Here is a 22,789-nt window from a genome sequence, read left to right as displayed (position 1 = left end):
GGAATGATGGTGTAGGTTGCGTCTTCAGGATGATACATGGTGTGCTCTGCCGTCTTGTAGCTCATGCATTGTGTACGCATACAGCTGTGTCCATGTCCATTTAGTGATGTGTTGTGTTCTGTAGGATTTTCTGACTGTGAGCATTGGCAGTAGGCTCTGCAATATTAGACATCCGGCACTTGGTTCAGAATGCGAGAAATTAAGGATTGTGATATGCCATGCATGTGCCCCACTGTGTGCTGGTAGGTGCCTGTGGCAAGGAAGTGGAGCACAAACACTACCTTCAGTAGAGGGGGGATGGCGGTGCGTATTTCAATGATGCTGACTATTTCGTCGTATATCATGTCCACGATGGTGGTGATGGTGTCCCGGTCCAGACGGTACAGGGTGTGGATCTACTCAGGGGTTAGGTTGAAAGGACTGGCTCTGATGCGAGGGATTGGGGGCTGCCTTTGTGGTTACGCTGGCTGTACTGGTGGGGTATGCTGGGCATGTTTCACCCTCCTTATCCTGCTGCGTCTCCTCTGTGGTGCCTGCTGTTGCTGTTGGTGTTGCAATGCATGCATGTCCTCCAGCTCCAATATTGCTACTACTATTGGAATCATCTTGGTGTGGTAAGGGGTGTGGTGTGTGGGTATGCTCCTTTTGTACTGGCCCAGACTCCATTGCCTCCACCTGTGCTGATAGTGCACACCTGTGGCAGTTTAGAACACTGTACATAGCATTTTATGGTTGGTACATGATGCCGGTATTTACGGCATGCCAGTATCCACTATTTGCGCCTTCATGATGCCGGTATTTGCTGGTCTGCCTGACTTATGATTTACTCCCTTTAACGGCATGCAGTTATTGCCAGTATGATGGGCCGTGTGCCCGCGTCCATGCTGCTATTAGAGGCACCGTTATTTACGGTGTGCTAATAGCGGGTTGGCAGGTCGGAATAGCCCAGAGCGGTAAGCGATGCCGGTAATCCTTTGCTGGCATCTTTTTTCCCTTACCTCCAACCTCGGAATGACCCCCACAGTGTCTCACCTGGACAAAAGCCAAAGAGGCACATGGAGCTTCCAAGAGCAACGAGAGAGAAAGAAAGAGAAATCAAGAGAGAGAGAGACACCAAAGTTGTGGCATGACCATGAACGACTTGTGGTAGACCAGGAGTCCCCAGATGAACACCCAAAACATACCGCAGGCTAAACTTAAGTACGGACAGGAACAGTACGGGAAGTACCTTTTGACCCTCCTTGAGAACGACATAAGTAGGAAATCCGTACAGGAGTAAGAAAGAGAAATCTGACAGTACAGAGAATCAACCCAAGCCACAAGAAGCCCCAGTGACATTGCCCCTAGAGGTCCCAGGTAAAGGGGAGAATGGGACACCTGGGAGGGGAAGTAAGAATCACTATGGCACTAACCTTACTCGTCCCAGTCAAAGTAAAGAGACTGTGACACTTGAACCAAGAAGAGTGAATGATAATTGTTATGAGATTGATCATACTCGTCCCAGTCAAAGTAAAGAAACTGTGATACTTGGAACAAGAAGGGTGAATGAAAATCGTTATGAGACCACTCTTACTTGTTTCAGTCAAGATTAAGACATCCAAACAGTGGAACTTCAGGAAATGAATAAGAATCAATACTGGAATATCCAATCTTATTTGAGTAAATCCCAAGAAAATAAGATAGAAGGCATGGAGTAACAGTTTGTCCCAGGAAGAGAGAAAAACAAATCTCAGTAGCAAGATCATCCGTGTCCCCCTTCCTAACCACTCACCACCAGCCACATACCTCCCCCGTTAACCTCCCAGCCAACATAACACACAGCCACCCTACACCAAACACTAAGCCTCTCCATACCAAACTGAACACCAAACATCCTGCCCCATCCAAGCCTCCTGGCCCAACCCGCTCCTCCTTCACTCCCAACCTCACAGCCCGCAACGACAGACTAGGCACCAGGCTCCCCACCACAACTACTAGGCCCAACAACAAACCTAATACCAAAACCAATGCGAACCAAAATGCGCCCAATAAGCCCATACCACCCCCACTAAAAGGAGCCCTACTCAATGTCAGATCCTTGACTGCCCACCCTACAGAAATCACGGACATCATTCTCACCAATGATCTCGATTTCCTAGCCCTAACAGAAACTTGGCTTCATGAGGCGTCCTGACCACACTTATCGCTAGCCATCCCGGACAAATACTCCATCCTCAGAGCTGATAGACCTAACGCTAGAGGAGGAGGCGTAGCGATCATCTACAAATCCTCCTTAGACTTCGGATCAGCCTCCTCAGTGTCAGTCACATCCTGTGAGATACTCACTGCCAAATTACAAACTTCCCCCACAAGCACGATCACCCTCCACCTCATTTACAAACCCCCATGTCCCCCTGGGGTCTTTGAAGAAGACCTCACATCTCTCATTGCTGAAAACCTCAAACCCTCAGCACAAATCATGATCCTCGGGGACTTCAACCTTGGTTACCAGGACCCAAACGATGCACATGCTGCATCCCTAGCCAATGTCCTAACAGAACATGACTTCACACAACTCAATGTACTCCCCACCCACCAAAAGGGCAGAATCCTGGACTGGGTAGTAACTTACAATTGCAACACAACTTGCAAGGACCCCCAACCTCTGGCATGGACAGATCATCACCTGATCCCCATTGAGGTCAACATTAATCATATACCACCCAATAAATACCCCCTGGCACCAGCCTGCCTCACCAGGAACTAACGCAACATCACTGCTGAAGCCTTGCTACCTCTGGTCCTACCCACCCTCAACGCTCTCCCAGCCAAAGCTGACTTAAACCTATTCATTGACACCTTCAATGACTCCATGGCTAAGGCGATGGACACCATCGCCCCCCTGAAACTACGTAAAGACAAGCCAAAAGCTCATCTGAACTCATGGTACACCCCTGAATTCAAATTACTCAGAAAAAAGAAAGCTAAGGCACAACTCACATGGAAGACCAACCCCTCCGTAGAAAACAAATCCAACCTCACAAACATCTCCTCTCTATACAAAAGCGAGATAATTCGTACCAAAAAAGATGTATACAACACCAGGATCGGTCAGGCAGGGTCCTCCACTAAAGAATTATTAAAAATTTTGAAAGAACTTGAAAACCCTATTTCACCCCCAGACACCTGTTTGAAAGACAAATCCTGGTGCACCAGCATCCAAAACGCCCTCAACAACAAAATTACAGGACTCCAAACCAAAATAGAGGACAAACGCCAACAACTCTCCAATAACAAGGTCACCAACCCTAGCCTACCCACGCCCAATAATACCAGATCGGGCTTCACATTTAAGAAAGTTACCACGGCTGAAGTCCAAAAAATCATCACTTCCTTAAAACCATCGAACTACAAAGGGGACAGCTGTCCCGCCCAGATCATAAAAGACGCAGCTAGAGAGCTTTCCCCCTTCATCACCAAACTTATTAACCTATCCTTCATCAATAATTCAGTCCCCAGAAACCTAAAAAAATCATGGGTTCTCACACTACTGAAAAAACAATCCCTAGACCCAACCATACCCACCAACTACAGGCCAATCACCACAGTCCCATTCTTACTAAAAATCCTGGACAGAGTTGCCTACATCCAAATTCAGGAATACCTGGAATCCAACCAACTGCTAGGAATACGTCAATCTGGCTTCAGACCTCAACACGGAACAGAAACTGCCCCTGTTGATCTCAAAAGCCAGATTGATGAAATTAAAGACAATGGCAATGCCGCAATTCTACTCCTCCTAGACCTCTCAGCAGCTTTTGATTTGGTCAGCCATGAAATTCTTTGCAATCACCTAGCCACCGCAGCTCACTTCTCCTCCTCTGCCATCACCTGGATACAATCTTTCCTGGCAAATACAACCATGCGGGTCATCTCAACAACAGCTGCAGCAGACCCCATCCCTATCTCATGCGGGGTCCCACAGGGCTCCTGTGTATCCCCCACTCTATACAACATATTTACAAAGCCTCTATTTGACCAACTGGACCGTCTGGGTCACCTACAAGAATTACGCAGATGACACCCAGATACTCCTCACCATCACAGGCAATTACCAAGCAGACGTCACCCGGATCAAGGAAATATTCTCCATCATTCAGGCATGGATGGCCGCTCATGGCCTCTGCCTGAATGATGAGAAGACAGAGCTCCTCATCGTCGGCTCCCCTAACAACCTAACTAAACCTAGTTCCACCTACAATAACATCACGATCGATGGTCACACCATCCCTATTGCCAAAAACGTGAAAACCCTCGGCTTCTACCTGGATGCCAACACTAACCTCTCCAAACAAACCAACATGATCGCCTCAGCCTCTGCTTATACCGGCAAGCTCATCAGGGCCAACAGACCTTTCCTATCATTCAATAGCTGCCTCACTCTCGCCAGAGCCCTCATACAATCCAAGCTGGACTACTGCAAAAGCCTGTACCTAGGCGCTAATCAATCTGTAATTAACAAACTACAGGTACTACAAAATAACGCTCTGCGCGCAACCCTAAACATTTCCAGGCGAGAGCATATCTCCACCACTAGGAAAGCCTGCAAATGGCTCTCCATACGCCAGAAAATTGACTTGAAAACCATCTGCCTCATGTACAAGTCCCTTAATCACCTAGCACCACCATATCTAGCTAACAAATTCACCATGATACCTGCCACCAGAACCACCAGATCCTCCAACACGCTATGCTTGACAGTGCCCAGATTCCATCTAAAAAGAGCCGGAGCAACCAGCTTCACAGTACTTGCCTCCCAACTCTGGAACACCTTAACGCTCAACATCAAAATTATCAAGTCCTTCCAGATCTTCAGGAAGCAGGTTATAAGCTGGCTCCTGACCAAAGAGTAGCACCACTGACCCCTGACCTCACATCGCCCGCTCGGTAAACTGCTGCATGTATTGTAAATGACTGTATATTGAAATTGTATATTGCTAACTGCAAATTGTACTCCTTTATACTATATATGTATATAGTATAAGTATGTATGTATGTATTAATTATGTAAAACAAAGAGATTTATCTATTATGTAACCGTCTTCTTAAAGCGCCCTTCTACCTCTGGGTTTGGAGCGCTATACAAATAAATAAACAAACAAACAAGTACCAAAAGGAGAGTAATAGAGACCACAAGGATAATCATCCAAGATCATCAAAGACAAGCCAAGTCATATATGAACTGTATGAACTAATCAGAACAGTGACCAGAGACTACCTGAAAATGTAATATTGAAATAACAGTTTGCGAGGAGCAAAGGGAGTCATTCTCCTTCCTTTAATTGCTATTATAGTGGTAGGGTTAGTTAGGCTTGTTTTGGACATTGGACAGTTTCTGTTAAGACCTTCACTAATGACTGAGGAGCACCTAAGCCAATTGTGTTAGGTAGGGAAGCCTTGTAGAATAGGGAAAGCTAGGCCTTTTTCCTTTTATTTAATACATCTAAATGTTACATGGTTCATCAGAGTCTGCATCCCTCTTCTGCCCCACCACAGTCCCTGGGAGGTGGTGCGCTTGAAGCGATATGTTGTTGTCAATCGCCCAGTCCCATAATTGTTGAGCTCCCTGGGACAGAGTTTGGGATTTTGTTCCCCCCCCTTGCCTTCGAATGTACTACATTATAGTTGCAATGTCTGTGAGAACCCTCACTGTTGACCCTTTTACACTGGCAGGAATGATCGGAATGCCCATCTGACCACCCTCAATTCTCAGACGTTGATATGTAGGGCTGCTTCTGACTGTGTCAACTGACCTTTTACGTGGAGTTGACCGGCATGCGCCCAGCAATCGGACAGGGAGGCATCCGTGATCAGGGCTCTCTGGTGTGGTGGTTCCTGTAAGAGAGTTCCCACCGTTATATGGTGCGTGGATGACAACCATTTCAGTTTGCAAGTTGGAGTGCCAATGATCTTTACTTTGTTGTCACATGAACCAGTTGTTTCGGAGCATCAGTCGGCCATAAACTCTTGCAGTGGCCTCATGTGCAGTCTCCAATGTGGAAAGAGAGGTATGCAGGAGGACGTTTTTCCCAGTAGCTGCATGCCTTTTCTAATAGCAATCCACATTCCCAGCTAGAAGCTTAGGACCATTGATGTTAAGGCCTTAACCCTGTCTTTGGAATGCCTGCACTACCGCTTCCCTTGTGGAAAAGCTTGCCCTAAGTGAAACAAGTTGCTTGGATTGCTGCATGCATGATTTGTTATAAGTGATGGTAAATCCGAGCTGCTGCAGCATCTCCTCTGTTTTTGAAATGGACTGCATTGCTAGTGCTAATTTTGGTGCGCGCACTCGCCTGTCATCTAAGTAAGAGTAGACGTGGTTACACTGGAGATACGCCGCTGACCTGAGCCCAAAGGGCAACACCCAGAACTGGTAGTGTTTGTTTCCTACTACAAACCGTAAGTACTTTCTGTGGTTTTGATGCACTAGAATATGCAAATTTGCTTCTAGTAGGTCGAGCGATGCCCAGAACCTTTTAGGCTGCACAGCTCTTACGACTTATTGCAGGGTAATCATATTGATCTTCTATTGCTTTATGAATTTGTTTCACCTCCTTAGGACGAGGCTAGGTCGCCATTTTCTAGCTGGATTTTCTACGACGAAATACCTGTACCTGGAAAAGACTTCTGTGTCCTGTAGCAGTTTTGGCACCTTTTCTATGGTGCGCTTTTTTTTTTAGCATTTCTTGTACCTCTTGAGTACTTTTAGTTGCAGTAGTACTTGCTGTTTTGGTGGCATCGTTGGAGGGGGTTTGTCAAACTCTAGGGAGTGACACTGCTGGATGACATCCAGGAACCACGTGTCTGTTACTGTGTTCGATTCGGCCACGTAGTTTGTGGCATTGCATCTCACTTGTGCCCCCTTTTTCTTTGTGGAGAGTCATTCTTGAGTTTTTCCTTGCCTTCCTCTCTGAGAAGAGGAGGATCGCCTGAGCCACTGTGCTGGTCAGTAGTCCTTAGACTTCTGTCAACCTTGAAAACTAAATTTGAAGCCTTGTAGAGGACGATGAGGCAGTTCTGCCTGATGCACCAATGATGGGACAAACATTCATTCTGCCCTGTAGGCTAATAAGGGACCTTACTGTGTCAGTGCCCACCTTCCTTGCCTTAAAGGCGTTGTCTATCTTAGTACCAAATAGGTTTTCCCCTTCAAAAGGCCTATCTATTACTTTATTCTGTACCTCTCGGCAGAAATCTTTACAGCAAAGCCAGCCTTGACGCTAAAGCACCGCTCCATTTCCAATTTGTTTAAAGCCGGTTTTGCTTATATCAACCGCTATATTCAGGATGGCGAGGACTTCCTTTCTTTTCTCCTCTGGCAGGTGCTCCAAGATTGTGGCCATCCTGTGCCACATTTCCCTGTCATATCTTGCCATGATGGTAAGGGCATGCTCTGCCTTTACAGAAGTGGCTTCAATGGCTAGCACTTTCTTCCCAATGCAGCTACCTTTTTCGCCCTTCATTCTCTGGAGGGACTGATCATTTTTGTGACTCTGAATGTACTTTCCTTCCTGCTGCTGCTGCTACTACCATCTCAGGGCTGGGTTTCGAGGTAAGGCGTTTCGGCGTGGATTAAGGGGCTTTGAATTTGTTTTCAAGCCTTCCTTTCACCGCCGGCTCAGTGAATGGGTGTTTCATAGTCAGCAGGCCTCCTTCCCAGACATGGTCAAGGATGGGAATGGAGACTATTGCCCTTCCATGTTTGCTCATGTGGTCAAACAGGAAACAATCCTTTTCCTCCATTGGTGTGATTCCAAACTCTTAGCAAATCTTGGTAATCATGGCATGAAATGCTCCTATTTAATTTGACGGTGATTGCTTTGGGGGGGTCTTCTGGTATATCCTCTGTGGGTGAATCATCCGTGTCCCAGTTGTCGCCTCTCAATGAAGATGATGAGGTGGTTGATGCTGTGTCTCGAGGATCTTTATCAGTATCCATTTACAGTAACCCCCCTTCCCTCTTCATCATCTATTGTAGACGGCGCTGTGGCAACGCTTTTGAGCGCAATGGTAGTTTATGGGGTCTTGGCAGTGTGTGATTTGTAACCGCCCTGTGCTTCTGGATTCATGTGAAATAATCAACACGTAAAATAACATGGCAGAAATAACTGAAGAGTAATTATTTGAATCGCAGAAAAGATCGAATGCAAAATTTCCAGCTAATTTGACAGAAAGTGAAAAAATGTGAATGCAAATGTTTAGCCTTCGATAATGGATATAATAGAAACAAATGTATTACGGGAAAATGCACATCGCAATGGAAAACATACGTGCGATTAATATCATTCTGAAAGAGAAAACGAACATGCGAACATGAAAAGAATTCGTTATTGGATCCAGTTCCTGGGAGTGGACCAGGATGAGGGGTCTTCAGGGAGTGGAAGTGGGACACCGAAAGGATGAGACGCCGTATCCCCTTCCCTGTAACACCTTTTCCCCATCCTACCAGGTAGGATACCTAGAAGATAAGCCCCCCCCACTTTCACGACACCAACACTTTCTCACGTGAGCGACAACTGACTAACACCAGACACGTATACCTGAAATGTCCCAACACAAGGGTTAGGCAGAGTCAAGCAATTGCTGATAATTACACACACCTAACTTCCATCACCCTTCCCCACACGGATAAAAGGCGGAGCACGAGAGCACACTGCTCAAGCTCACTGTGAGCAAGGCAAAACGCATGAGGAAGCAGCAATTCCGAGATGGCAGTTTAAACCGAGGAAAAAGGCGGCGAGACCAAAGAGGGTGCAAGGAGGGAACCTCCCTTCACCTTTTCAGAGAAGGACCGCGACTTTCAAGAGGCCTTGAGGAAAAGAAACTAAGACCGGGAATTACAGCTGAACAAGGTGGGGATAAGCAATTCCCGCTGTGGTACTGTCCTTGGCTCAGACAACAAAGTGCCAGTGAATTCAGCACAGCTGGTGACTCGGAGAGACTGATAGCAGACTGTACTGTGTTATGTTAAAGGTTGCAAGCTGCAACATTGTATGAGGAAAGATGACTCGTACGTGAATTAACTTTATGAAACCGAAATAGGTACCAGATACAGAGTGGTCCTGTGACACGTGGGTGCTCCCTCGAAAGTCTCTGTTTGTCATCCAACTGAGTGTGTGAGAATCATTGAACTATGAAATCGAAGTGGTCCCGCAGCGGGTCAAGCTAAATTCGAAGGTCTTCAATAACTTACTAACTGTCATTGGTCTGAGCCAGGCTGAGGGAGACTAATTGTATAAAAGTGGATCTGAGCCCAGCTGAGGGGGATATATGATAGTTTATGATATGATAGTTTATTTATATAGCGCCTATACACAATGTGTTTCAAAGCGCTTCAAGGCAAGGAAGGGAACAAGGGACAATACAATGACATTCTTACAGGCCATGAACAGTAAGGATGTGAAATGAACTATCGTACTCGGCCTGAGGACATTTCAGATAGTGCGAGTGCTAAAACATAGATAAGGAAGGGAGGGGGAGAGTGGGATGGAAATGGAAACAGACAGGTGACTACCGTACTAGGCCTGAGGACATTTCTGGTAGAGTCGGAGGAAAACAAAAGGTGAGGGAGAGGGGTGCAGAAAGGGAGGGGAGGAACAAAACAAGTGACTATCGTACTAGGCATTACAAGGTTTCAGATGGTGCTGGAGGGAGGGGGGCAACAGTAAAGGCATAGGGGCGCAACAGACGAGGTTGCTATCATAGTAGGTCCAGGGACAATTCTGATAGAGTAAGTGCATATAAGAAAGTAAGGGGAGGAGATAGGAAAAGGGAGAGGGGAGGGGAGGATGGAACAGAGAGTAAGCAGTCAAAAAGAGTGGAGAAGCAAGAGGGGAGAGCGAATACAATTGCAGAAGTCAGTAGTAACAAATAATATTGCAAGCTAGGATACAAGATGAAGATGGGAACAGCATGATTCAGGGCCACCATGAGTACAAGATGCAAAGGAAGTCCAGCATGAGAGTTGAGAAAGGGTTATGCACCGTGAATCAATGAAGTCCATAAAAGTAAAATCCAGCATTGGCCACAAGACGGGGATGGTGAAACCAGAATGTTTCAGGACAGACTCCTGTGTGCAGGAAGGGGTGGGGGTGCACAAGGGAACAACACGGGGGGACCAGAGTGGGTGGGGAGGGCCTGTTGGGACAGAGTGTGCAAACACATGTTGGTGCATGCTTACCTGCTGCCTTAGCAGGGGGTCGGACCCTGGATCCTCCTGGTCCGAACAGGTCCAAACAGCAATAGCCCTTTTCTTTGACTGCCCTTCACTTTGGACGCCCGGGCGAGAGACGCCCTTCATCTAAGAGTTAAGAGCAGGAAGGAAGAGGCAGGGCTAAGAAGGTGGGCAGGTCTTAGGCCAGGTGACCTAGATCCACTTACACCTGCTCCCCAGCTGCAAAGGAAAAGAGGCTGGAGGGCTCCTTAAGTAGGGAATAGAGCGGCAAGCAGGAAGGCACCAGGTGGGCGGGGCTTGCTAAGTGTTGAAAAGGAGCGGCAAGCAGGAAGGCACCAGGTGGGCGGGGCTTAGGCCAGGTGACCTAGATCCACTTACACATGCTCCCCAGCGGCAAAGGAAAAGAGGCTGGAGGGCTCCTTAAGTAGGGAAAAGAGCGGCAAGCAGGAAGGAACCAGGTGGACAGGGCTTGCTAAGTGGTGAAAAGGAGCGGCAAGCGGGAAGGCACCAGGTGGGCAGGGCTTGTTAATTGCTCAAAAGGAGCTTTAAGCAGGAAGGCACCAGGTGGGCAGGGCTTAGGCCAGGTGACCTAGATCCACTTACACCTCCACCCCAGGATCTGGGGTGGAGAGTGAATCACCCGGCTTGAATATTTGGAAAGGAACTTTTTTCGTTGTTTTTGGTACATCAGGCCCTCTGAATCAAGAGACTTTGAACATAAGAGACCTGGGTACAGAAGGCTCCTGATATTGGTAAGAGGACTTGTATCCTCATCCAGAAGAAGCCCAAGAGTGTGCTATGCTTGAGTGAACTGCCTTGTCCCGTGCTAAAAATGAGGGGAAGGGTGGCCAACGGCCTGAACATTCTGACTTATCATTTTGTGAACACTTCTTTCTTTTTCATGAACATTTCCCTACACTATGTGTAAATTAGCGGTAAGGATTGGCAATAGGTTTGTTTCATATAGGCCCTTTTATGTTGACACGACTCCAATAGGACTGCATTATTATTATTTTGATGGTCGTAGCTTGCTCCCATCTTACATTTAGGTTTATATAGGAGTTTTTCTAAACGTCCTTCAACTGTAGTCACTTGTGTCTGGTTTACTGTTGATACCATGCCTTCCTTACACTGGGTAGTAGCAATCTTGTCCACAATCTTAACGAGAAAAGGGGGTGTTCGTAATAGGCCGCAGATTGCTTGCTTGTTTAGGGTTCAAGCATGTTTTTGAATCCAATTGTCCTCTACTCAGATTATACAATTTTGAGTTCTGCGATTTACTATACACTTTCTTCCAAGACAAGATCGAGGATGTTCGCTCATCTATTTCTACTACCAGTGTTTCACCTGCTAGTCCCTAGTCTAGGGTAACTCTGTCTTTTGCTTCTCCTCTTTCCTCCCTTCTTTTGATATCCTTGCCATTGTCACTACCTCGAAAGCACACGCTCATCTCACCTAACCCAAATCTGGATCCCTTCTTGATCCTTGTCCATTAATTTTCTAAAACTCAACTCTACATTATTGCTCTGCTGTACCTCACTTCCTAAATGCCTCTTTGAAACCACCCCTTTTCTCCCCTCTCTTAAAGTGGTAGTGCCTCCCCCATTCCTTAGACCCCTACTTTGGTCCAGCTGCCTTATTCCTCTTCTCCCTGTCCCAGCTAAACTTCTCGATTCAATGGCCAAACTTTTATTGAAAGCTCCTTACTGCTCCAACCTTTTTAAGTCTGTTTCCGCCCAGGCCACGGCACAGTATGTGCCGTTTGTGAGGAACCTGAGGGCATCCTCCCATCTACCCCTCCCCCCCTTGGACCTTCCTCTCAGGTGGCCAGGGAAAGGCCATTGCTTTTGGATCCTGACCCTGGGGGTTGGATATGCAAGGGAGGATCACCTGGGTGGAAGAACCTTGAGGAGTGGGAAGAGGATGTCTGCAGGTGAGACATGATATCCCCCTTTCCCATACGAGAAGGAGTTCTACCCTCCCCCTGCCTTTGTGGGGTATTGTAAGTAAGCTCCCCTTACACACACTCACGCTGTTCCCCAATCATGCTCCTTTAAGACTGGGACAAGAAAGCGATAACTAGGAGTAATTCACGCTGTTACCACTGCAGCACTGAGACTAGGAAAATGCCTATGGATGGTCAGCCATGTCCAGCTAATTGGTGCAAGTGGAGTCAGGCAAAGTACGTGCACCTGCAACCCATTGACAGTCCACAGGTGCTTAAAAGGAGGGCCCAGCCATGTAGAGGGGAGAACGTGCCTGGAGGGAAGGCAACAGCAGCGAGGTGAGGAGCAGGCTGGAGCGGGATCAGCAGAGAGGACACTGTTTGTTGGCAAGGGGAAGGTGAGGTGCTGCAACTCGAGCGGGCTGTGAGAGGACCAGTGCCCCAGCAATTCCCAGAGCTGCGTGTTCCCAGCTGGAGCTGCGGAACAAAGAAAACTCTTAAACGCTGTGAGATGCTGACAGAAGTTTTTTTCCAAGAGCGAGCGCTACTCGCTGGAGCTACTGACGCTTACCTGGGAGGAAAGTAGAAGACAGAGCCGACGAAAGACAGGAAGAGGAGCATGCAAACCCTGGTGAGTGCGAGAAAGGGAATACTCATAACGGGGTGCTCCATGGGCAGGAAAAGGACATTTAAAGTTAACAGTCAAACATAAATGTATGGAAATGGGGTTTGGAACCCGAATGAAAGAATAGTTAACAATGAACAAGTGGCCAGGTATTTTGGGAAACACAACGGTGCATATTGAATACCAAACTAAAGAGCAGATATGGAAACATTGTGAAATTATAACACGAGTGGAAAGCAAATGATGTGCTATGGTGAAAGTAGTGAAACCTCCTAAAAACGCATTGATGAACAAAGTGATAGCCTGCACTGAATGTTTATGACATAAGTGAAAAGCAAGTGTGAAAGACAATGTTTTAAACTTGAATGGAAAGTGAAAGCAAGGTGGTGGAAGAGGATATACACCACAGAAAAAAGCTAATAGAAGTTGTGGCCAAGTTGACACAAAGCCAAAAGACTGCTAAGGAGAAATAACAGCACATGTCAAGTACTGACACTTGTACAACGTGGAAACCCTGTGTTGGTCAAAGAACACACAGCATCACAAAGTGCCAATGGTTATTGATTGCGTGACCTATAATGGCAGGATCGTGTGGTCAGACAACTGCGCCTAGTCCGAGTAACCTGACTTGGGAAGGAGCCAAGTGTTAAATCGAAAGAAAGCATTTGTGCTAATTGAAATGGCATCTAAATTATTATAAAGTGAAGCTGAAAGCATTTGGAAGGTCAAGACACTTGAACTGTGTTGAACTTGGGGAAGGGAACCCCAAGCCTCTGTGTGGAACTATTCAAACTTGGGGAAGGGGAAGCTGAAACAAGCCGAGCTGGAAGAAGCTCAGAACTTTATTTTGAACACGGTTTCCTTTGGTGCCGACATCCCTATCTGTTGTATATTTCTAGTTGTGAGGGCATGTATAGGTTTTGGACACAGACAGACTTTTAAGTTGAACTGACACAGGCTGCCCTTAGTTTCTTTAGGTAGGGGAATCCCACCTTAGCATAGGGAACGTTAGGCCTCACTCCATCCCGACATATAAAATAAAGTCATTTTGTAAGATAAGTGAATCTGATGTCTGTGTCTTACTTCGTTATGCCTTCACAAACGGTGTCAGGAATGGGATGTGGCTCAACTGATGCAAGTTGGGGAACCCTCAGATTTGAAAAATACCAGAGCATCAGACCCCTCAGTAGCCACAAAGGGCTATATTGGGTTTGATATTTGTAGCAGCAGGGACAAGATTATTTCCCAAGGGGAAAGAAGACTGATACCCACAGATTTGAGTCCAATTTCAACCCCTGAAACATATTAGACTGGCTTTCAAATCAGGACTAGCATGGAGATTCGGGATTGATGTGTTAGCGGGGGTTATAGACCCAGACTTTGGAGGGGACATTACCCATCAAGGGAATAGAATTGTTCAAGGGGTGATTGAGTTGGCATTGTTCCCTAGGATCAAGGCGGAAGCTGTAAAGGAGGGAACCGATAGCGGTAACCAAGGTTTCGGGGAGGCGGAGGAAACACCTGATGCCCCTGGAGAACCAGAGTCTAGGAAAGTCAGGGAGGAAGAAACTGAACCCCTTCCCGACCTAGCCACCGCCCAAGGGAACGACACACTGTTGGCCAAACCCTTTTTACAAATTAAATCCGAACCAGAGGGCCGTGGGAAGGGAGGGCATTTTCTTCCTGAGACACAGGCTTATATATCGGGGGGACACCACTTCCGAAGTAGTAAGAACTCAATTGGTTTTCCCCAAGAGTCATAAGCAATTGGTCCTAGAAATAGCTCACTCACATCTGACAGGAGGCCATTTAGGACAGGCACAAACACAAGCACAAAGGACTAATGCGTTCTATTGGCCAGAAATACATGCTGACATTAAAACCTTTGTTCAGGCTTGTGAGATGTACCAAAAGACTAGTACTCATATGCCACCACCCGTTCCCCTAAATCCATTACCAATGAAATTCCATTCTCAATAATTGGTATGGATATTGTGGGACCTTATGCAACGCAACACCCAGCCAGAAGCCTTTCCACTGAGAGAGAACACCACTCGGCAAATTCTAAAACACCTACTCTCCTTCTTCTCTCCTGTAGGGTTTCCAAAGGAAATACTGACAGATCACCACTCCACTTTTTTGAGCAGATTTATGGGGCAAGTGAAACAGTTATTGCATATTACCACCTTGAGAGCTTCAGTATACCACCAACAGACAGATGGCCTTGTAGAAAGACAAGACCCTGAAAACTATGCTACCGACATTAGTGGAAGAAGATGGTAGGAATTGGGATCAGATGATTCCTTGGGCTTTGTTTGCAGTCAGGAAAACCCCTCAAGCCTCGAGAGGATTTTCCCCTTTTGAATTACTTTATGGGCGAGAGCCCTGCGACGTCCTGGACATGCTAAGGGAAACCTGGGAAGAGAGAGAAGAGGCCCAATACCAATCTCCCAAACTGCCACTAGGCTTAACGAACATATGACGGCAGTTAGATCATTGGTACAGACTCATATGGCTAAGTCACAAGAACAAAAGAAAGCCTCCTATGATAAAAAGGTGTCTTTAAGATTATTTTCCATAGGCCAAAATGTATTAGTCTTGTTACCTACCTCCAAGAACAAGCTCAAATCCAGGTGGCATGGACCATATGAGGTAATAGAGCAAATGGGACCTCGTAAGATCTCCCAAACTGATTGCCGCCTAAAAACACAAGTCTACCATATAAATCTTCTAAAGAAATGGAAGGAAAATCCTTCAGAGTCCAATGCCATAATTGTGTCCTTTATGTTACCGAAGGATTCAGATAATACTGCTCTAGTTCCACCCAAGCTCTCGAATAATGAGAAACAAGACCTATGATCTTTTGAGACAATTTACTGACGTATTTAGAGAAGAGCCAGGAAGGGTGAAAAATATTTATGATCATGTCTGCACTTCAGAAGGCAAAGTACATTTAAAACCCCATACGCTCCCTGAGTACCGAAAGAAAACCATCACTCAGGAATTAAAGCAGATGCTAGAGGCTAACATAATCGAACCATCCACTAGCCCCTGATCCTTGCCTATCGGGTTGGTGGCGAAGCCCGATGGGAGTTGGAGGTTTTGCATTGACATTTGTAAGGTGAATGCCATTTCCGCCAATGACGCTTACCCATTGCCACGTATTAACGATCTTATCGACCGGCTGGTTAATGCTGTCTATCTTTCAACTACAGATCTTACGAAAGGCTATTGGCAGATTCCCTTACATGAGCCTGATAAAGAGAAGACTGCTTTTGCTACACCTATAGGCCGGCTTCAATCAAAGTGCTGCCATTTGGTCTCCATTGATCTCCTGCAACATTTCAAAGATTAATGGATCGAATTTTACAGCCCTATTCAAACTTTTGCGGAGCCTATATAGACAATATTGCGATACACAGAAAAACTTGAGAAGATCATTTGTACAACCTTTACACTGTCATTCAGGTACTTAGAAAAGAAGGCCTAACAGCAAATCCCAGAAAATGCAAACAAGCTCAGTCTGCAGTTGGTTACCGGTACTGTTCAACCCAACCCAAAAAGATTATGGCGTCTGTTTTGCTGCATAAGTGCACAGATACATTTTCACAGCCCCAGGACACTACATGAAGAAACCTCATACTACAGGTGCAAATTTGAATCACAGTCTGGGGATAGCCCTATAGATTCAAAAATTGATGTTCTCAATCGATTTAAAACTGGCTGCAAAGGAAACATCATGAAACCAAGTTGTGTTAAGACACATGGTCCTCCGGAAATATTAGCTGGAATGTAAGTGTATGTGACATTACCAAACGAAAAAAAAACATTCTGTTGGAAGTTTCACATGCTTTAAGTGACTAGCCGCTGCAACTGTATGATTACAGAAAATAGTGTTTTTTACATTGATACATGGGCTTGAAGTGCCTAGACACAACTGCTTTCCAAACAGTTTGGTTGTTCTTTTTGGTAACGTTCAATTGTTGACATTTGCCAACCTCTTCTGGTTCACTGGTCATACGATAACAAACATTGCCTTGGGTGATACTGTAAGTCACTATCTGGGTAAGGTTTCGCCACCTTTGGTTTGTTTCTTGACAGAAATTGGCAATATTCGTAAATGGAGAACGATTGTCGCACATCAGAATCCTCCATGAAAGAGTCATTGGGCCTCATTACAAGTGTGGCGGTCTGGAAATAAGGGTGCTGGTAAGATCACCGGCACCCTTGTTTCCAGACCGCCACACTGCGAGTCTGCCTGCAGGGGTTGCTGCGCCCGACAGGTCTCACCCTGTCGAGCGCAGCGGCCCTGGTAGGCAGAGTCGTCGCAGAAGTACTGGCACTGTCAGCAATGGTGCCGGTGCTTCCGTCTCCCCACTCCCATAGAGCCCTATGGGTCTCTATGGGAATGGGGACTTACAAAATCCGGTGCCTGACTTCCCACACCACTGGTACTTGTAATGTCCCCGTGGCACTGGGAAGTCAGGCGCCGGATTCATTGTTAAGGGGTTGGCAGCAACCCGCCAGTGGTACCGGCGGGTTACCGCCAACCTCGTAATGAGGCCCATTGTGTATAAGTCCAACTATCTGCCTCAAAATTGAAGCAAGCATTGGCACCGCTGCTAAACATGTGGTCAGCAAGTATCTTGCATTGTGCACGTCAATCAAGCAAAAATGTGAGATGTTAAAAACATTTTGGGCAAGATATGTCCACATGTTCTCCGTTTGGGCATTTATCTGTGAATATATTTGCTGTACTTTCTCCTGTTCTCGCTCTTGTACCTTGAGTATTCTCAATGCTTTACAAATCCGGTTCTTTGTATCTGCTGTGCTTGGTGCGTTGGCATGGATCGGCCTCTGAGCATCATTTCTCATCATTATCAGACTCACATTGGTCGGCTGCACAGATACAACATCTTGCGTTTGTTGCATTGTGTCGCTTAACACTCCCGAACAGAGTCCATTTACTATCACAATTAAGGCACATGCTCTGCAAAGCAAGCCTGGAAAAGACATACCAGTGTTGACAAAAATTCTCTGAAATAACATTTGTCTGCTGGCACATAGTTCCATTTCTCCAGGCCAGGCTCCATTACCAAAACGACTTGGTCCATGCTGGACGCTAGGACATCTCCGGGTACAGGTGGGCCACTTGGTTTCTCTCCCCACACCTTTGCACCCAGTACAATGCGGTCTGATGAGCCAAAACCACTGTCCCAAAAGTAGTTAACATTGTAGGGGTCTCCCCCTTTCTGATCATGGACAATTTGACAGGTATAACAATCAGTTGGGCTATTTGGCAGCATTTGTTCTCCACTGTTCATTAAAAGGACTTTAATTTCTCCTTGGTAATCAGCATCTATTACTCCTCCCAGTACTTGGATGCCCTTTAATGCTAATTCATATCTAGGGGCAATCAATCCCATGTGTTTTGTTGGAATCTGTACTCCAATCCCAGTTTCAATGACTATTGTCCCTTTTGGTTCTAACCTAATTTCTTAATGAGAATGCAAATCTACCCCTGCAGATTCTGGAGTTGCGGGATATGGAGCTAAAGCACCTGGTAATATCTCCCGGTACAATAATGTCTCTTCAACTGAATTAGGTTGCATATGTAATGCAGGCGTTAACATTCGCATTAAGGGTGTTTAATTTTGAGTCAATGGCCTATTTTTCAAAATCTGCACAGCATCAAACACACGATCATGCCAGCCTATCAGGCTGCCATTGCCAGATTTGCACAATTGTTCTTTCAGCAAAGCATTCATTCTCTCAATGAAACGCAATGCTTCGGGATGATATGGTACATGAAAGAGCCACTCAATCTTTTTTTCATGACAATATTCCTGAATCAATTTGCCTTTAAAGTGTGAGCCATTGTCACTCTGAATTTGCAAGGGCATGCCATAATACAATATGATTCGATCTAACAATTTGATGGTGTTCAGTTGTGTGGCTCTCTTGCATGGCAGTACCATCAGATATCCAGAAAATGTGTCCACAATTGTACATGCATATTGACAACCTTTACTGATTGGCATAGGACCGATATAATCGATCTGCCAGATTTTACCCAGTAATTGACCTCTTCGTAAAGTGGCCTGGACAATAGGAGGGATGGATCTTTGCTGCCGATGGTGATTCACAGGACATTGCAAAATCACTGTTTCACTACCTCTAAAGGGATGCTAATCCCTTCGAGCTTGTGCCCACCTGCAAGTAGCTTTCTCTCCCATGTGTCCATATTTCTCGTGAGCCCACTTGGCCAAACCTTCCAAATCAGCCTCCTGAGCCTCTATGTCCACAGAGGAAATTCTTGGTGTGTTTGTCTGCAACAGAATTTAACCAGCATTCTAATGAGTCAGTAGTGTAATGCACATCCAACTGATACACTGTTACCTCACTTTATGATAGCATTTCCCAGATATCTTGCCACAGTTCTTTGATGTGAATTTTACACCCATTCTTCTGCCATGTCGGCAGCCACGTAGTTGGCCCATTAGCCACTGACCATGAGTCTGTATACAAGTTACACTGACCAGGTATTTCTGGTTTCAAAGCTTGATATACTGTATAAAGTCTGCAAACTGGCTGCTCTTTCATTTTCCTGATGTGGTTAGGCTATTTTATGTCTTGGGATTATAGGACACCGCTTTCCAGTAGCGCTCAGTTTCTACATAACGGGCTAAGCCATCGGTGAACCAGGCATGTTCTGTCTGATCTACCGCCAAATCCCCATAAGGTACTCCCCATTTTACTGGAGACTCATGCACTTCTGTCACTTCCTGCGGTATATACTCTACAGGTGGTACACTAGCCACTTGCTCATGTAATTTGGCAACTCCACCCTTTCCTGATTTTGTTCTGTCTTGATATATCATTTCCACTTGATCAAACTGGCTTCTTGTGCGTGTCCTACTCTGTATGTTTTAGGAGCACTCAAAACCCACTGCATAATCAGGATTTCGGGCCTGATCAATACACCATGACCCATTGTCATTTGTTCGGTATCAACAAGAGCCCAATAACACTCTAGCAATAGCTTCTTAAACGGAGTGTACCTATCACCAGCTTCGGGTAATTTGCGATTCCAAAATCCCAAAGTAACCTGTTTTCGGTCTTGTTTTTGCCATAGGCTCCAGTTAGCATAATTTTTCTGTACAGAAACATTCAACCACACTTCTCCTGACGTCAAGGGCCACAAGTCGAGCACACACTGCACTGTGTCTTTTGCCAAAACAAACACTCTTTGCTGCTCCTCGCCCCACTCAGACTCATATTTCTTTTGTGTCACTTTGTAAAGTGGGGCCAATATTTGCCCAAAATGTGGCATATGCGGTTTCGAAAACCCAAACAGCCCTATGAACTGCTGAGCTTGTTTCTTGTTCATAGGAGTGGTAAAATCAAGTATTTTTTGTCAGGTTTTCGACACCATCTCACGATGCCCATTATGTCACTGAAGTCCCAGAAATACCATGGTTTCAGCTGGCCCTTTAATTTTGTTAGGGTTAATCTCCCATCTTTCCTTCTTCAGTCCTTCAATGATTACTTCCAACTGACTTTGCTCACTTTGCCCTGTATCAGAAAGTCAATAATGTAATGTGAAATCTGTACATTAGGTTTGCATGGTATTTTGTCCACATGTTCTGCCACCAGCTGGTGATATATGGTTGGGCTGTGCAAGTACCCCATAGGCAACCTTGTGAGGGTGTATTGACACCCATTTCAAGATAATGAAAACTGCTCCTGACACCCCTCAGCAATTGGCACAGAGAATAATGCATTGGCTAAGTCTAACACTGCATACCAGGTTCCCTCAAACATTTGTACATTCTCAATCAAAGTGACGGTATCTGGGAATGCAGGAACTAAGGGGGGGGAGTGTATTTGTTCAATTTGCGATAATCCACTATCAATCTCCAGCTCCCATCCCTCTTTTTGAAGGCCAGATCAGATTATTCCAAGCAGTAGTAACAGGGTGTAACACTCCTTCTTCTGCATATCCCTTAACGGTGTCTGAAATGGCCTCATGTCCCCCCGGGAATGGGTTATTGCCTCATAGATACCTGCTTTGTTGCCAAAGGCTCATGAACCGGAGGGATTTTCAATTTGCCTACAATAACTGGTGTACAAGTCAATGCGTTCACTCCAAATTAATATGTTTTACCGCCTAGTCCCAAAGTCAACCCCTCCAAAATGTCAAAACCAATTATATACTTAGGTATTGGGATAATCAACACTTGATATTTCTGCCTTGACAAATTGCCTATTTTTATCTCCACCTGTCTGTACTGCGGGTGTTTCCTTTCCCCCCCAAGTCCAGTAATAGAAAAGTGTCGACCTTTGAATCTTAAAGAATTTCCATGAACCAATGAGGCATCCGCTCCTGTATCTATCAAAGCTTGGACCTCTTGTGTGTTTCCAAAATATCTTAACATTAACATGAGGTAATCTGTAAACTTTTATACCGGGGCTTGGCCATAATCGTAGTCAAATCTGGAATGAGTGTATTCGGACTCAGACTCTAACAGTGCACTCACCACTGTTCTCAAATCAGCATATGTTGGCTGGTACTGGGAAGGGGTCCCTATAGACCCTTCGCCAGGCTCCTCCTCAGGAGGCGCTGAAGGTGAAGTGTCAGTTTTCTGTTTAGTCGCCACCTGTCTCTTAACTTGTTTATAGCGCTCCTTTCCAGCAAGCCCTCTCTTTTTGTATTACTTTTGTCTTTATCTTGATTCTATCAGCAACTGGGAGCCAGTGGAGAGATTTTCGGGCTGGAGAGATGCAGTCCGTGGGTTTGAGGCCAAGGATAAGTCTTGCAGTCCTGTTCTGGATTAGTTGAAGGGGGCGTGGGGACGATAAAGGAAGATTAAGAAAGAGGCTGTTGCAGTAGTCCAGCCTCGGGAGGACCGGAGCTCTAGAAAAAAGGAGTTTCTGGGGGAAGGTGAGGAAAGGGGGAATGCCTCCAAGGAGGTGCAGCAGATAGTGGGCCTTCTTGGCAAGGTCCTCGATGTGAGGAGAGAAAGAGAGAGGAGTCAAATATGACACCAAAGTTTTTTGCCTCACAAGAGGGTGAGGAGAGGGGACCCATAGTGGGCGGCCAGAGGGTAGGAGGGAGCTAGGGTTCCAATGAGAAGGATCGGAGTTTTACTGGCATTAAGGCAGAGATCATTGGTGGCATACCATGCCTGATAGCAGTCAGACAGTCAGGGATGAGAGAGGAGGAAGAGGAGGAGGTAGAGGGAAGCTTGAAGGAGAGCTGCATGTCATCTGTATAACACTGGAAGTGAGGAGAAAAGAAGATCAGGTGGGCCAGAGGGGCAAGGTAGGTGTTGAAGAGCCAGGGTGAGAGGATAGAGCATTGAGGGACGCTGCAACTGGAGTGTGAGATTGGGCAGAGAAAAGGGCCCAGTTGAACCTAATAAGATCGGTCAGAGAGGAAAGAGGTCAACCAGTCCAGTGCCAAGCCTTTGATGCCAAGGGTGTCATGGAGCCGATTTGTCAGGGTGGCATGACTGACCATGTCAAAGGCAGAGGAACGATCCAGAGGGATAAGAACGGATGGAGAGTTCGAATCGAGATCTGAGAGCAAGCCATCAGAGCAGTTTCTGTGCCTCTCGCTGATCTGAAGCCAGACTGGTGGTCGTGGAGACAACCAACAGATTCAGTGTGTTGGATCAGTTGGGAGATGGCTAGCTTCTCCAGGAGTTTGCCCAGGAAGGGGGTAATGGAGGGACCGGAGTCCAAAGATTTGGGAGGTGCTCTTATGCATGTGTGCATTTCAGCCATTAAAGTTATGCAAGGGTGTCTAAGAACATGCTAGTCACCAATGTCTAAATGGAGCGTGTATGGGCGCAGCTGAGGTATATTATTGACTAAAGCGGGGGATTAAGGAGATAGAGAGTTATGTGGGAAGCTACATTTTTATCGTTAAAAGTAGCTTCATTATTATGGCAGAGGTGCTGTATAATAGTGTTTGTGTTATATGCGAATGCAGGGTGGGTGT

Source organism: Ambystoma mexicanum, chromosome 1p (genome assembly GCF_040938575.1).
Source record: "Ambystoma mexicanum isolate Mex_15411 chromosome 1p, UKY_AmexF1_1, whole genome shotgun sequence".
NCBI classification, from domain to species: Eukaryota; Metazoa; Chordata; class Amphibia; order Caudata; family Ambystomatidae; genus Ambystoma; species Ambystoma mexicanum.
This window is presented reverse-complemented; position numbering follows the sequence as displayed.